This window comes from Bombina bombina, chromosome 3, assembly GCF_027579735.1.
Source record: "Bombina bombina isolate aBomBom1 chromosome 3, aBomBom1.pri, whole genome shotgun sequence".
In the NCBI taxonomy this organism is placed as follows: Eukaryota; Metazoa; Chordata; class Amphibia; order Anura; family Bombinatoridae; genus Bombina; species Bombina bombina.
This window is the reverse complement of record NC_069501.1, coordinates 1,132,905,022-1,132,918,863: the sequence shown is the minus strand read 5'-3', so window position 1 is coordinate 1,132,918,863 and position 13,842 is coordinate 1,132,905,022.

The following is a 13,842-nucleotide window of genomic DNA, read 5'->3' as shown; positions in this document are numbered from 1 at the left end:
ATCGGTGTGTAAAAAAGAATATCGCAGTGATGCCTCAATATCGAGGCATCACTGCAATACCCTGAGAGCAGCTGGAAGCGATAGCAATCGCTTCCAGCGTTCATTTTCACAGAGGACGTACCAGGTACGTCCATTGTCATTAAGGGGTTATATAAACCTTAGACACATCTCCCAGATCCATAAATAATTATTCTTTATACAGTCTAAGTATAAATGAAATATTTGAGAATCAGACACAATGATAAAGTTTCAATCTTTCAAATTTTTCTTTCATGATTCAGATATAGGGGCCGATTTAACATTGTGCGGGCGGACATTGATAAATGCCAACAGCATATGCTGTCTGCATTTATCATTGCACAAGCATTTCTAGTGAAATACTTGTGCAATGCCGCCCCCTGCACATTTGCGACCAATCGGGGGGAGTCAGTTATCCCGATCTTATTCGATCGGGATGAATGCTGTCCTTCGCCTCAGAGGTGGCAGACAAGTTAAGAAGCAGTGGTCTTAAGACCGCTGCTTCTTAACTTATGTTTCTGGCGAGCCTACTGCTTCATTCGCAGCATGTTAAATCGGTCCCAAAGCATGCAATTTTAAACATCATTCTAATTTACTTCTATTATCAAATATTTTTCATTCTCTTGGTATCTTTTGTTGAAAACCAGAGATGTAAATTAGGGAGCTTGTACATGTCTTTACGTGCTATATGACAGCAGTTTTACATGAATGTTATACATTTTCAAGAGAACTAGATGGCAGCACTATTTCCTGCCATGTAGTGCTCCAGAGACTGTAGCATGTATGCCAGACCACGCTGAATGCCAACAGCATAGGCTGTCTGGTGAACTGCTTGTGCTATGCTGCCCCCTGCAGATTTGCAGCTAATCGACCACTAGCAGGGGGTGTCAATCAACCCGATCATACACGATCGGGCGGATTGCTGTCCGCCGCCTCAGAGGAGGCGTATGAGTTAAGGAGCAGTGGTCTTAAGACCGCTGCTTCTTAACTCCTCTTTCCAGCAAGCCTGAAGGCTTGCGTGGAAACAGATGTATTTCGGCCAATACGGGGCATAATAAATCGGCCCCTTTGTCTAAACTTCAAATGAGTAGTAGTTTTTTTTCTGAAAATTTTCAAAGTTATATCTATTTCCACTCCCCCTGTATCATGTGACAGTCATCAGCCAATCACAAATGCATATACGTATATTCTGTGAATTTGTGCAGTAGGAGCTGGTGACTCAAAAAGTGTAAATATAAAAAGACTGTGCACATTTTGCTAATATAAGTAAATTGGAATGTTATTTAAAATTGCATGCTCTATAATGAATCATGAAAGCTTAATTTTGACATGAGTGTCCCTTTAAGTAAAGGGCGTATGTAGAGCTGCATCTGTAGATGAAGACACAGTTTCCTGGAAAGTTAATTATTCTTCCTGGCACCAATTTCTTTAATAAGTATACAGTAGGACACATTAGCTTGTTTGTACAACCTAAGCATATACAACGTATGAGCAGCAGCAAAGCTGTTTCAATTTCCATAGAGCAGTGTTTTTCAACCAGTGTGCCGTGGCACACTAGTGTGCCGTGAGAGATCCTCAGGTGTGCCACGGCAGACTGACAACCGTGTAACATATTTTTTAAATTTTTACTCCCAGTGCAGGGGTAGTTTGTAGGAGGCATGGCATAACAGCACAATACATACAGTATGTGTGTGTTTGTGTGTATGTGTATATAAATATGCTGTATTAGTCTACAATGTGTGATTTTTTTAAAATTTTGGGATGGTGGTGTGCCACAGGATTTTTTAATGTAAAAAAGTGTGCCACGGCAAAAAAAAGGTTAAAAATCACTGCCATAGAGCACACTGTACCTACCAATCAGCTTCTGTGTTCATTAGTTATGAGCTCACATGGAGGACATAATAGTTTTTAAAATCATTCAGGATATGGTGACAGGATTTGATCTTCCCCCTCAGCTGAGATTTGAGTTCCTCATGTTACATGAAGGCATGGGGTTTCTTAACAGATAAGATTCGAAACCCCACTATTTGGGAGGACAGGTGGCAGGCTGAATTCCAATTATATAAACCTCTTATGACACATTATAAAAGTCTCTTAGGGGAACCTGTCCTTATAAAGACGAGACACATGGTTGCATGGGAGACTGAACTGAGACTGACGTACACATCTCAGGAATGGACTAAGACCATCATGATTACTAAGTCAGCACTGCACTGTCTGACGATGTACGAACTGTACTTTAAAATTATCACCAGATGGCATCTTGTCCCAACTAAGCTTCAAACTCTGTTCCCTGACTGCTCGTCCGGGTGTTGGAGGGATTTTGGGGAGGTGAGCACCCCGCTCCACGTTTGGTGGTCGTGCATTGGACTCCAGCCACTCTGGGTCAGGCTCCGGAGTGTGTGCTTGGCATTATGATTGCCAGAGGTTAATTCCCCAGGTTTGGCTCTTCTACATCTGGGACTTAAAAAACTCCCCAGACATAAGCGATCCCTACCTCTCTACCTTCTGACTTCGGTCAAAATGCTTATAGCTAGAAATTGGAAAAAGGCAAGCCCCCCCAAGTGGCAGGGAGTAGTGGAGTACCTGAATTATGTAAAGTCCATGGAAGACTAAGTCTTTAGGGCTAGAAAACCATCAGCAGAATTTAACCAGATCTGGGAACCCTGGGAGGCATATCTAGAGAAAAGACGAGAATAGGTTTTGAGAAACAATAATAATTCTGTTAGGAGTTTAGGAATGGCTGCAGATAGGGCACCCTACTGTAAAAATAAAGGGTGCCCCCAACTCAGCTTTGCACAGAGAAGAGAAACCCCCCCTCCTGTTCCCCATTTTCCTCCCCCTCCCCTAACCTCTATTTCTTACCTATCCTGTCCCTTCTTCTTCCCCTTTCTGAGAATGAGTAAAATGAAAGCGAGACAATGGGTTTATGTCTATATATCTCACCAATATTTTCATGCTAGTGTATTTAGGTATGGCGACATTCGCCGCAAACCTAACCCTACTGATTATGCACTTAAACCAGATAGGCAGGTTGCAGTACCTTTATCTTAGTAGACAATGATTATGAGACTGCAGAATAATGTATTTTGTCATTATATAACTATAAATTGTTAAGAAAGCCATGTTTTCTAGTCAACAAATGTACAGATGTATGTTACTATTATGTCTCTGGATCATTATCTGTTTTTTCTCTGTTACTGCAATGATAACCTAAAATAAAGTTATTTTTGAAAACTTAAAGAATAAATAAATAATAAAACCATTCACACCAACATTTTCAGATGACTTCAGTTCGCAATAAAGTATCAGCAATTTATTATTAGGCTATAAAAACTACCTATTCTGAGCTTTAAAAAAAATGGGACATGAAACCCAAAAATGTTCCTTGGTGATTAAGAGCATACAATTTACAAAAAAGTTTTCAATTTACTTCTATTATCAAATTTGCTTTGTTCCTATGGTATTCTTTGTTGAAGAGATACCTAGGTAGGCATCTGGAGCACTACATGGCATGAAATAGCGCTGACATCTAGTGCTCTTGGAAATGGATAACAATCTTGTAAAACTGCTGCCATATAGTGCTCTAGACATGTGCACAGTCCTGAGATACTAAGACAAATAAGAAAAGTTAAAGGGACACTGAAGCCAAAAAATTTTCTTTTGTGATTTAGATTGAGCATGTAATTTTAAGCAACTTTCTAATATACTCCAACCCAGGTTGTTCACCAAAAATGGGCCAGCATCTAAACTTACATTCTTGCTTTTCAAATAAAGATACCAAGAGAATAAAGAACATTTGATAATAGGAGTAAATTAGAAAGTTGCTTACAATTTCATCCTCTATCTGAATCACAAAAGAACAAAATTGGGTTCAGTGTCCCTTTAATAGTAGAAGTAAATTTGAAAGTTGTTTAAAACTGATGATGTTCGCTGGTATTAAATCAAAATGTGAACACGATCTCGCGTTCACATTGCTAGGAAGCATTGCACTCACATGGGAGCCTCGTTCTGATGCCGTCAGAGATGGCATCAGAACCTTGCGCAGCGAAGCGGGTAAGTAGCACAGCATTTTGAAATATATATGTATATGAATATACACATATATATGTATGTGTTAATATGTGTATATACACATATAAACACATAAATATATATGTCTATATTCATATACATACAGTATATATTTACATTGCGGTCTAGGGGAACACACAGTTCTCATAAACCACAATATAAAGGCACTTTTCAGTGCCGTTTTGTTTCTAACATCCCCCTCCCGCCAGTTTTTTTTTTTTTTTTTTAAATAAATGCTAGAATTTTTTTCAGTTAAAACTATAATGCCCTCTATTTTGAAGGCAATTGGGGGACATTTATAAAAATTAACCAGAGATCGGATCTCTGGTTAGTTTTCTGAGTGCTACTTGCTACCACAAGCTCGCAGTAGCAATAACCAGCCACTTGTAATGGCTGGTAAATTATCGATAATTTAGCGCTCCACTTGTAATCTAGTCTTTAATAGTAAAACCAGTGATCTATGCTAATGCCTTCTGATTATAAAACCACATATATAGAAAGCAATGTTCTGCTTAGTCAGCCAGTACAGAAGGGTTGTTGACACTGTCATGCTTGTTACTCATTCTGGTATCTGATAGAAAGAAAAAAAGTTATCACTATGTCAAGTTCCTTTTTAACACAACAACCCTTGTTCTGTTGTATGTTCAGTAGTTATATCAGTTTGAGCATCTGAACATTCCTACCATGGTCAGTGAGAGAACTTTAGATACAGAGGAGAATGCACAACCTACTGTGCCCTCACTATAACTAGCAACAAACTGCACGTACCTTCCTCAAACTGAAGGAAAACATTCATGTCATTATTATCCAAACTGATCAAATCTGCAAACACCTCTTTGTTATGAATTCTTTTGGGTAGAAACTGAAAACATTTCCTTTTGGGTAAAACTGCAACATAAATAAGTTATTCAAGTCTGCAAGATTATAGTAAATGTGTTTACATTAACATATAGCAATTGTATATTTAAAAAATACTTTTTTTTTAGCAAGAGATCAAAAGGGATAAAAAAAAGAAAAGAAATACATAAACAATTTGCTGTACTTTGCTGGAGCAATACATTTTTTGCTACTAGTGTCTTGTAAATGTTTTCTCAACATCGGCAGTGGTTGGGGGGGATGGTTGGATAGTCTGAGCACATTTTTTAGATTGAGGGGGTGGCTGCTTAATCAGAGGAATGAAGCTCGAAAGCTTGTGGAATAGCAAAAAGGGGAGGGGTCTGGCATTGGTGGGCAGTTAAGAAAAATTTACTAATTTGATGTTCTTGGCAATAGGGTTTTAATGGGCTAAATTCCAGCCAATGCAAGATCTCTTTAAAGAAAAATACATTACATGGGTTATGTTTTTTTATTATTATTATTACTTTGAAGCCATTATATGAAACGAGTTGTGACCCATTTAGCTAATATTTATGACATATATTTTACCTTGAATGAAGATAATTCAGCACTGCTTTTCCAGTGAGCCACTTCAGCTTTTTCATAAAGGACCAATAAAAACAATTGGATTGCATAATCAACATGAAAATAATTTAAAAAAAAGATAATGCAATAGCACTTTCTCTGAATTTTAAATGAGCAATCGTTTTTTATGACACATTTCTAAATTGACTTCAATTTTCTGGCCCCATGTATCATGTGATAGTCATCAGCCAATAACAGATTAATATAGATATACACAGTGAACTCTTGCACATGCTCAGTAGGAGCCAATCGGAATTAAGGTTCAAAAAATCCTATTGGCTGATGTAATCAGCCAATAGGATTGAGCTTGCATTTTATTGGCTGATTGGAACAGCCAATAGAATGCAAACTCAATCCTATTGGCTGATTGCATCAGCCAATAGGATTCAAGTTCAACCCTATTGGCTGATTGCATCAGCCAATAGAATTTTTTCAGCCTTAATTCCGATTGGCTGATAGAATTCTATCAGCCAATTGTAATCTAAGGGACACCATCTTGGATGAGGTCATTTAAAGGAACCTTCATTCGTCGTTAGCCATCGAAAGAAGAGGATGTTCCACGCCGGATGTCTTGAAGAAGGAGCCGCTCCGCGTCAGAAGGATGAAGATAGAAGATGCCATCTGGATGAAGACTTCTGCCGGTCTGGAGGACCACTTCTGCCCATCTGGAGGACCACTTCTGCCCGTCTGGAGGAGCACTTCTGCCGGCTTAGTTGAGGATATCTTTCTGCTTGGATGAAGACTTCTCCCGGTAAGTGAATCTTCGGGGGTTAGTGTTAGAATTTTTTAAGGGTATATTGGGTAGGTTTATTTTTTAGGTTAGGGCTTTGGGCTGCAATAGAGCTAAATGCCCTTTTAAGGGCAATGTCAGCTTAGGTTTTTTTAGTTAGGGTTTTATTTGGGGTGTTGGTTGTGTGGGTGGTGGGTTTTACTGTTGGGGTGGTTGTTTGTATTTTTTGTTTTACAGGTAAAAGAGCTGATTTCTTTGGGGCAATGCCCAGCAAAAGGCCCTTATTTGGGTGGGCTTTTTTTATTTTGATAGGGCTATTAGATTAGGTGTAATTAGTTTAAAGATTTGTTTTTATTTTCTGTAATTTAGTGTTTGTTTGTTTTTGGTAATTTAGCTAATTTTATTCAATTGTATTTAATGTAGGGAATTTATTTAATTGTAGTGTAGTATTAGGTGTTATTGTAATTTAGGTTAGGTTTTATTTTACAGGTAAATTTGTATTTATTTTAGCTACGTAGTTATTAAATAGTTAATAACTATTTAGTAACTATTCTACCTAGTTAAAATAAATACAAACTTGCCTGTGAAATAAAATAAAACCTAAGCTAGATACAATATAACTATTAGCTATCTTAGGGCTTATTTTATAGGTAAGTATTTAGTTTTAAATAGGAATAATTTAGGTAATGATAGTAATTTGTATTTAGATTTATTTAAATTATATTTAAGTTAGGGGGTGATAGGGTTAGGGTTAGGGTTAGACTTAGGTTTAAAGGGTTAATAAATTTAGAATAGTGGCGGAGACATTGGGGGCGGCAGATTAGGGATTAATAATATTTAACTAGTGTTTGCGATGCGGTAGTACGGCGGTTTAGGTGTTAATTTGTTTATTCTAGTGGCGGCGATGTCCGGAGCGGCAGATAAGGGGTTAATAATTTTCCTTTAGTGTTTGTGATGCAGGAGGGCCTTGGTTAAGGGGTTAATAGGTAGTTTATGGGTGTTAGAGTACTTTTTAGCACTTTAGTTATGAGTTTTATGCTACAGCTTTGTAGCGTAAAACTCATAACTACTGACTTTAAAATGCTTTAGGGATCTTGTCGGTATAGTCTGTACCACTCACTTTTTGGCCTCCCAGGAAAAACTTGTAATACCAGCGCTATGGAAGTCCCATAGAAAAAGCCTTTACAAAATTTACGTAAGTTGATTTGTGGTAAAGCCAAAAGAGTGTGCGGTACACCTATACCTGCAAGACTCGTAATAGCAGCGGGCATAAAAAAGCAGCATTAGGACCTGATAACGCTGCTTTTTTACCTTAACGCACAACTTGTAATCTTGCCGTTTCTGTCTAGAACTCAAATATTGATATAGTTTGCTAACAGAACTATTAATACCCTAACAATAATAGAAAATATCTACAAATGGAAAACTATATAATCACTCTCTCTAACGATATAAATGTGTGTATAATAATACAAATTAATACACATACACAATGTTGTATCATTACAGTAACATATAAACAACATAAATATAACTTAGCTCTAAATGTGCTATCATCTCCTCACCTATAGTGCAAAAACTAAAAAGCAGCCAAATCTAATACTTCATTTAGGCCAGAGGGAAACAAAGATTTGAAACGATATATCCAAAAGGTTTCCCTCTGGCGTAAACTAGTGTTCATGGAATACTCTCCAAAGGGGTCATTTTAAATGTATTATAATTTCGATTATGTTTGATTGTGATATGTCTGGAGACACTGTGCTTCATGGAACATTTTTTTAGGTTGCGCAAATGTTCACTCCATCTGGTTCGCACCTTTCTACATGTGCGACCCAAATATTGTGAACCGCACTCACAGGTTAGAACATATATAACGAAGTCTGAGTTACAGCTAAGATGTTATTTGATGTTGATTACCTCTCCTGTGGTGTTACATGTGATTGTTTTGTTCCCATGGGTTATGTATTTGCACATCAGGCATCTAGGTTTGTTACACGTAAAAGATCCCAACTTGCCTTGATGTATACCTAGATTTTTCTTTGTTCCATTGTGAATATTTTTCTTAGAGACTACCACCTTTCTAGGTGCAAGTTTTTGTTTCAATGTAGGTGCCCGTCTGAATACTAGTCTCAGGGTTTTTTCCAAAATCCCCTTAAGGTAAGGGTCTTTGAGAATTATAGGCCAATGGGTGTTCATAATTTTCCTGATGTGTCTATGATCTGTATTGAATTGTGGAATGAATGCTGGTTTCTGCAAAGAAGAATTTTCCTGGTCATCTTTAAATTTGGCTCTTGGGGCTAAAATCGATGTTCTATCCAAGTTGTTTGCCTTATTAAAACTATCCAGAATTAAATGGTTAGGGTATCCCTTCTCTCTAAATCTTTCAATCAAGATCTGGATTGATTTTCATAGAGATCCATCGTACCACAATTTCTACGGATCCTTCTGAATTGGCTATAGGGGATGTTTGTCTTCCAACTATTCAAATGATTGCTCTCAAAATGCAAAAAGTTGTTAGTGTCAACACTCTTGAAATAGGTGGAAAACACCCCCATTAGGACCCCACTCCAGGACCACATCCAAATATTCCATTCTATCTGGCTGTATATTGTGTGGGAATGACAGACCCATTGTATTATTATTAATTGGACCGCAGTGTCCAGGGAGCCCTCCCAAATAAATAACAGGTGGTCTATGTAGCGACCATAGAATACCAGGTTCACCCCCCAGTTCGAGTTATAGATATATTGATCTTCGAATACTCCCATAAACAAGTTGGCAAAACTGGGGTCGAACCTGGTACCCATGGCCATCCCCTTTATCTGCAAATAAAACTCACCCAGAAAGAAAATAATTGTGAGATAAAATAAAAGAGATGAATTGTAGTATGAAATACTGTTGAACAATGGGTAAATAGATATCATTATCCAAAAAAGTATGTGTGGCCTCTATTCCTAGTTTATGATTAATATTGGAATAAAGGGCCCCATTATCAAATGATCCAAAAACATTCGTCTTTCTTTCGAATGTCTGATAGTTTATTTAATATATCTGTTGTATCCCTTATATAAGATGTCAAATTAACAACATATTTTTTCAGAAAGAAATCAATATACTCTGATAGCCGATTTGTGAGGCTATTAATGCCCGCAATAATGGGCCTCCCTGGTGGATTTAAACGGTCCTTATGAACCTTAGGCAGGTGGTAATAGAAAGGTATGTTGGGATGATCTGGGAGTAAATGTGCTCTCTCTTTTTTGCTTAAAATTCCCTTTACGAAACATTGTTCTATAATACCTTTTAGAATCTTGCCAAAAGCCAGAGTGGGGTCATTATTTAATTTCATGTAATACTTATGATCTAATAAGATACGATTAGCCTCTTGTATATAGTCTTCATAATTCTGCAGGACTATTCCCCCACATTTGTCAGTCTGGCGTATCACTAAGTTCCGATCGTACATAAGGTTTTCTAATGCCATTCGTTCATTTGGCCATAGATTCTTTATTTTACCAATCTTAAATGAATTTCTTACTTTATTATTAGCTAAGGTTTTTTTTAAATCATCAAGTACTAGTTGCTGATAAAGATCAACATACGAATAGTCTTCCTTAGGAGGATTAAACAAGGATTTTGGAGCTAGTGGTATATGTACCATTTTTTCAAAAAGTTCATTAGTAACTTCAATTTGTTCTGAAAAGATAATGGTTTGTTCATGACTTCTAGGATCCATTGAGTCTGTTAGAATTAGGGAACCTTCTCTTTTTTGCTTTTGAAGTTGTTTGGCCACAAAATACCTTTGTAAGGCCAGCTTTCTAGTGAAAGCATTCAGATCTACATATAAACTAAAAATGTCAGGCTTATTAGGGGGACAATAAGACAGACCTCTCCCCAAAACCCTCACTCCATCGTCCGAAAGTTCATGACTTGATGGACTGAAAATTCCTTCTTTAAGTTTCAGTAATTTGTTTTTTGAGGGTTTTGCCTCTCCCTCTTCTTCCTCGATTGGGAAGGATCTTTTTTTGGAATTCGCAGGGGTGGAGGGCCTGTTCCTGTTCCATAGGGGGGCTAATGGTCTCTCCCCTAAAAAATTATTCCCATTGTTAGAGTTTGATGTAGAGGGTCTTTCCTCTCTCTAAAAGAAACAAGGGGTGGAGGCGGCGCCAAAAGAGGCGATCTAGCACTTTAAAAAAATTTTTTTAAAAACCTGGGTAGGTATCGAATCTAAATAGTCTAATAATAACTGTGCTAGATCGCCTCTTTTGGCGCCGCCTCCACCCCTTGTTTCTTTTAAATCTTTTTAAATCAATTGCACAATTGTGAGAGGTGCAATTAGGAGGTAGGCAAGTCTGGTTATTCTACCATTGGTCTACACTAACCTTGAAAGTAGATTGGTCTTTCCTCTCTCTGTTGTTAGATATATGTTCAGAGTGAGGTGGCTGTCTATTATATGTAGAGTTCTCTGTCGAAGGCTGATACCTATTCTGTGTTATGAACTCACGATTTTGATGATGTGAGTTACCCCCACTGAATGGTCTATTAGGCCCATATGTTTGTTGCTTCATTTGATAGGGTTGGCGATTATACCCCCAGTTGGATGATTTCATATTGCGCCAACCATTTTCATTGGGGTTAATATCCCTAACTCTCCAATTACCATTGCTATATGTATCTTGATAATTATCATTGACAACTTTGTTGTCTGTGTTGATGTGAATGTGAGCTAACTGTATACTTTGATTCATTATTGCGATTATAATCAAAAGTATTTTGAGTATTTCTCTTGTGTCCTCTATTTTTATTTTTGTTCTTATGTTGTACTACTACCCAATCCTGTTCATTGTTGTCTACCACAATAATAGAGTATTTCTTATTATAGTTATAAACAATGCCTTTGGCATAATCCTCCTCATCCCTAGCCATTTTTAAGTTTTTCTTTTCGATTATTTCCTTCTGAAAACTATCCGTCATTTTGATAGTGTGATTATTCAATTTCAGATAATCTTCATGTTCCTTAAAGTTATGCAACTCCTTTTGTACTGTTTCAATCTCAATGGCAATCTCATCTACTAGTTTTTGCCTATGAGTAATTAGGAGATCAATTAACTTAAAGGAACAGTCATCCAATATAGAAAAACAATCCTTCAACAATTTGTCATCATTTTTGAAAGAGCAATTTTTGAACACTCTCAGGCCTTTAGGAATTTATTTTTTCTCTTTATATTTTTTCAATGTATCAAGATCCCACCAGTGCCTGTGTTCAGTTTTAATTAACTCTTCCAAAGAGGAAAATAGACTACCAATTGATTTGTCTATAATAGGGCTAGGTAAATCTTGGACTGGGCTATTATGTCAGAGCCTTCTGGAGGATCATTCTATGGCTGACAACATAATGCTAGAAAAATTAGTTAAGCTGCCTCCCTCAATTTAAATAACTAAAAAATCCAATAAACTGAATATAAAATTAACCAAGCTAGGGGGCGCTCTCTACTACGTAAATGAATATATGACCATCTGAAAGTAAAAAAACAAATTAAAACAAATAAAATAAATAACATAAAATACAGTACAAGTCCAATATATGAGAGGACAGGTCAGAGATATTCTTATCTCACAAAACGGTTAGTCCATAATTTCCAGATACAGGGCTGCTCTCCTTCTTGCAGATCACTCTCGATCAGGCTCTAGACATGGATACAAAAGACAAAGAGGCACCTCATGTGTAGATCAGAGATGTAACAAATCCCACACTGAATAGAAAGCCAAATGGATACTCACATTTAGCTGAAGCACCCTTGTGTGCTTGTGGTAGCAGGCTAATAACTCAGGGTGTAGGCAGCAGGTAACACTCAGGAACACCAGATGCAGTACCCAGATGGAGTACTGAATGCAGTTCGCCCCAAAGAGCGATAGGGATAAAAGTAAGGTGCTAACACTTGACTTATGTAAAACACAAGCACCTAGATTACGAGTTTTGCGTTAGAGGCTATGCGGTGATAACGAGCAGTTTATGCTCACCGCTCACTTACAGACAGCGCTGGTATTACGGGTTTTTACAAACTGCAAAAAAGTTATCATAGAGCAAAATTTCGCTCCACATCTCACCTCAATACCAGCGCTGCTTACATTAGCGGTGAGCTGGCTGAACGTGCTCGTGCACGATTTCCCCATAAGAATCAATGGGGGAGAGCCGGCTGAAAAAAACTTAACACCTGCAAAAAAGCAGCATTTAGCTCCTAACGCAGCCTCATTGATTCCTATGGGGAAAATACATTTATGTCTACACCTAACACCCTAACATGAACCCTGAGTCTAAACAGCCCTAATCTTACACTTATTAACCCCTAATCTGACACCCCCGACATCGCCGACACCTATATTATATTGATTAACCCCTAATCTGCCGCTCTGGACACCGCCGCCACTTACATTACACTCATGAACCCCTAATCTGCCGCCCCCAACATCGCAGACACCTACATTATATTTATTAACCCCTAATCTGCCCCTCCCAATGTCACCACAACCTACCTACACTTCTTAACCCCTAATCTGCCGCCCCCAACGTCGCCGCCACTATATTAAAGTTATTTACCCCTAAATCTAAGTCTAACCCTAACCCTAACACCCCCTGACCTAAATATAATTTAAATAAATCTAAATAAAATTACTATTATTACCTAAATAATTCCTATTTAAAACTAAATACTTACCTATAAAATAAACCCTAAGCTAGCTACAATATAACTAATAGTTACATTGTAGCTAGTTTAGGGTTTATTTTTATTTTACAGGCAAGTTTGAATTTATTTTAACTAGGTAGAATAGTTACTAAATAGTTATTAACTATTTACTAACTACCTAGCTAAAATAAATACAAAAGTACCTGTAAAATAAAACCTAACCTAAGTTAAAATTACACCTAACACTACACTATAATTAAATTAATTCCCTAAATTAAATACACTAAATTACAGAAAATAATAAACAAATTACAAGGTTTTAAACTAATTAGACCTAATCTAATCCCCCTAACAAAATAAAAAAGCCCCCTCAAAATAAAAAAAAAGCCCTACCCTACACTAAATTACAAATAGCCCTTAAAAGGGCCTTTTGCGGGGCATTGCCCCAAAGTAAATCAGCTCTTTTACCTGTAAAAAAAGTACAAATCCCCCCCAATATTAAAACCCACCAGCCACACAACCAACCCTACTCTAAAACCTACCCAATCCCCCCTTAAAAAACCTAAAACTAACCCCTTGAAGATCACCTTACCGGGAGAAGTCTTCACCCAACCGGGCCGAAGTCCTCAACGTAGTTGGGAGAAGTCTTCATCCATGCCGGGCAAAGTGATCCTCCAGACAGGCAGAAGTCTTCATCCAGACGGCATCTTTTATCTTCATCTATCTGACGTGGAGCGGGTCCATCTTCAAGACATCAGCCAATAGGATTGCAATCAGCCAATATGATTGAGTTGGCATTCTATTGGCTGATTGGAACAGACAATAGAATGCCAGCTCAATCCTATTAGCTGATTGGATCAGCCAATAGGATTGAAG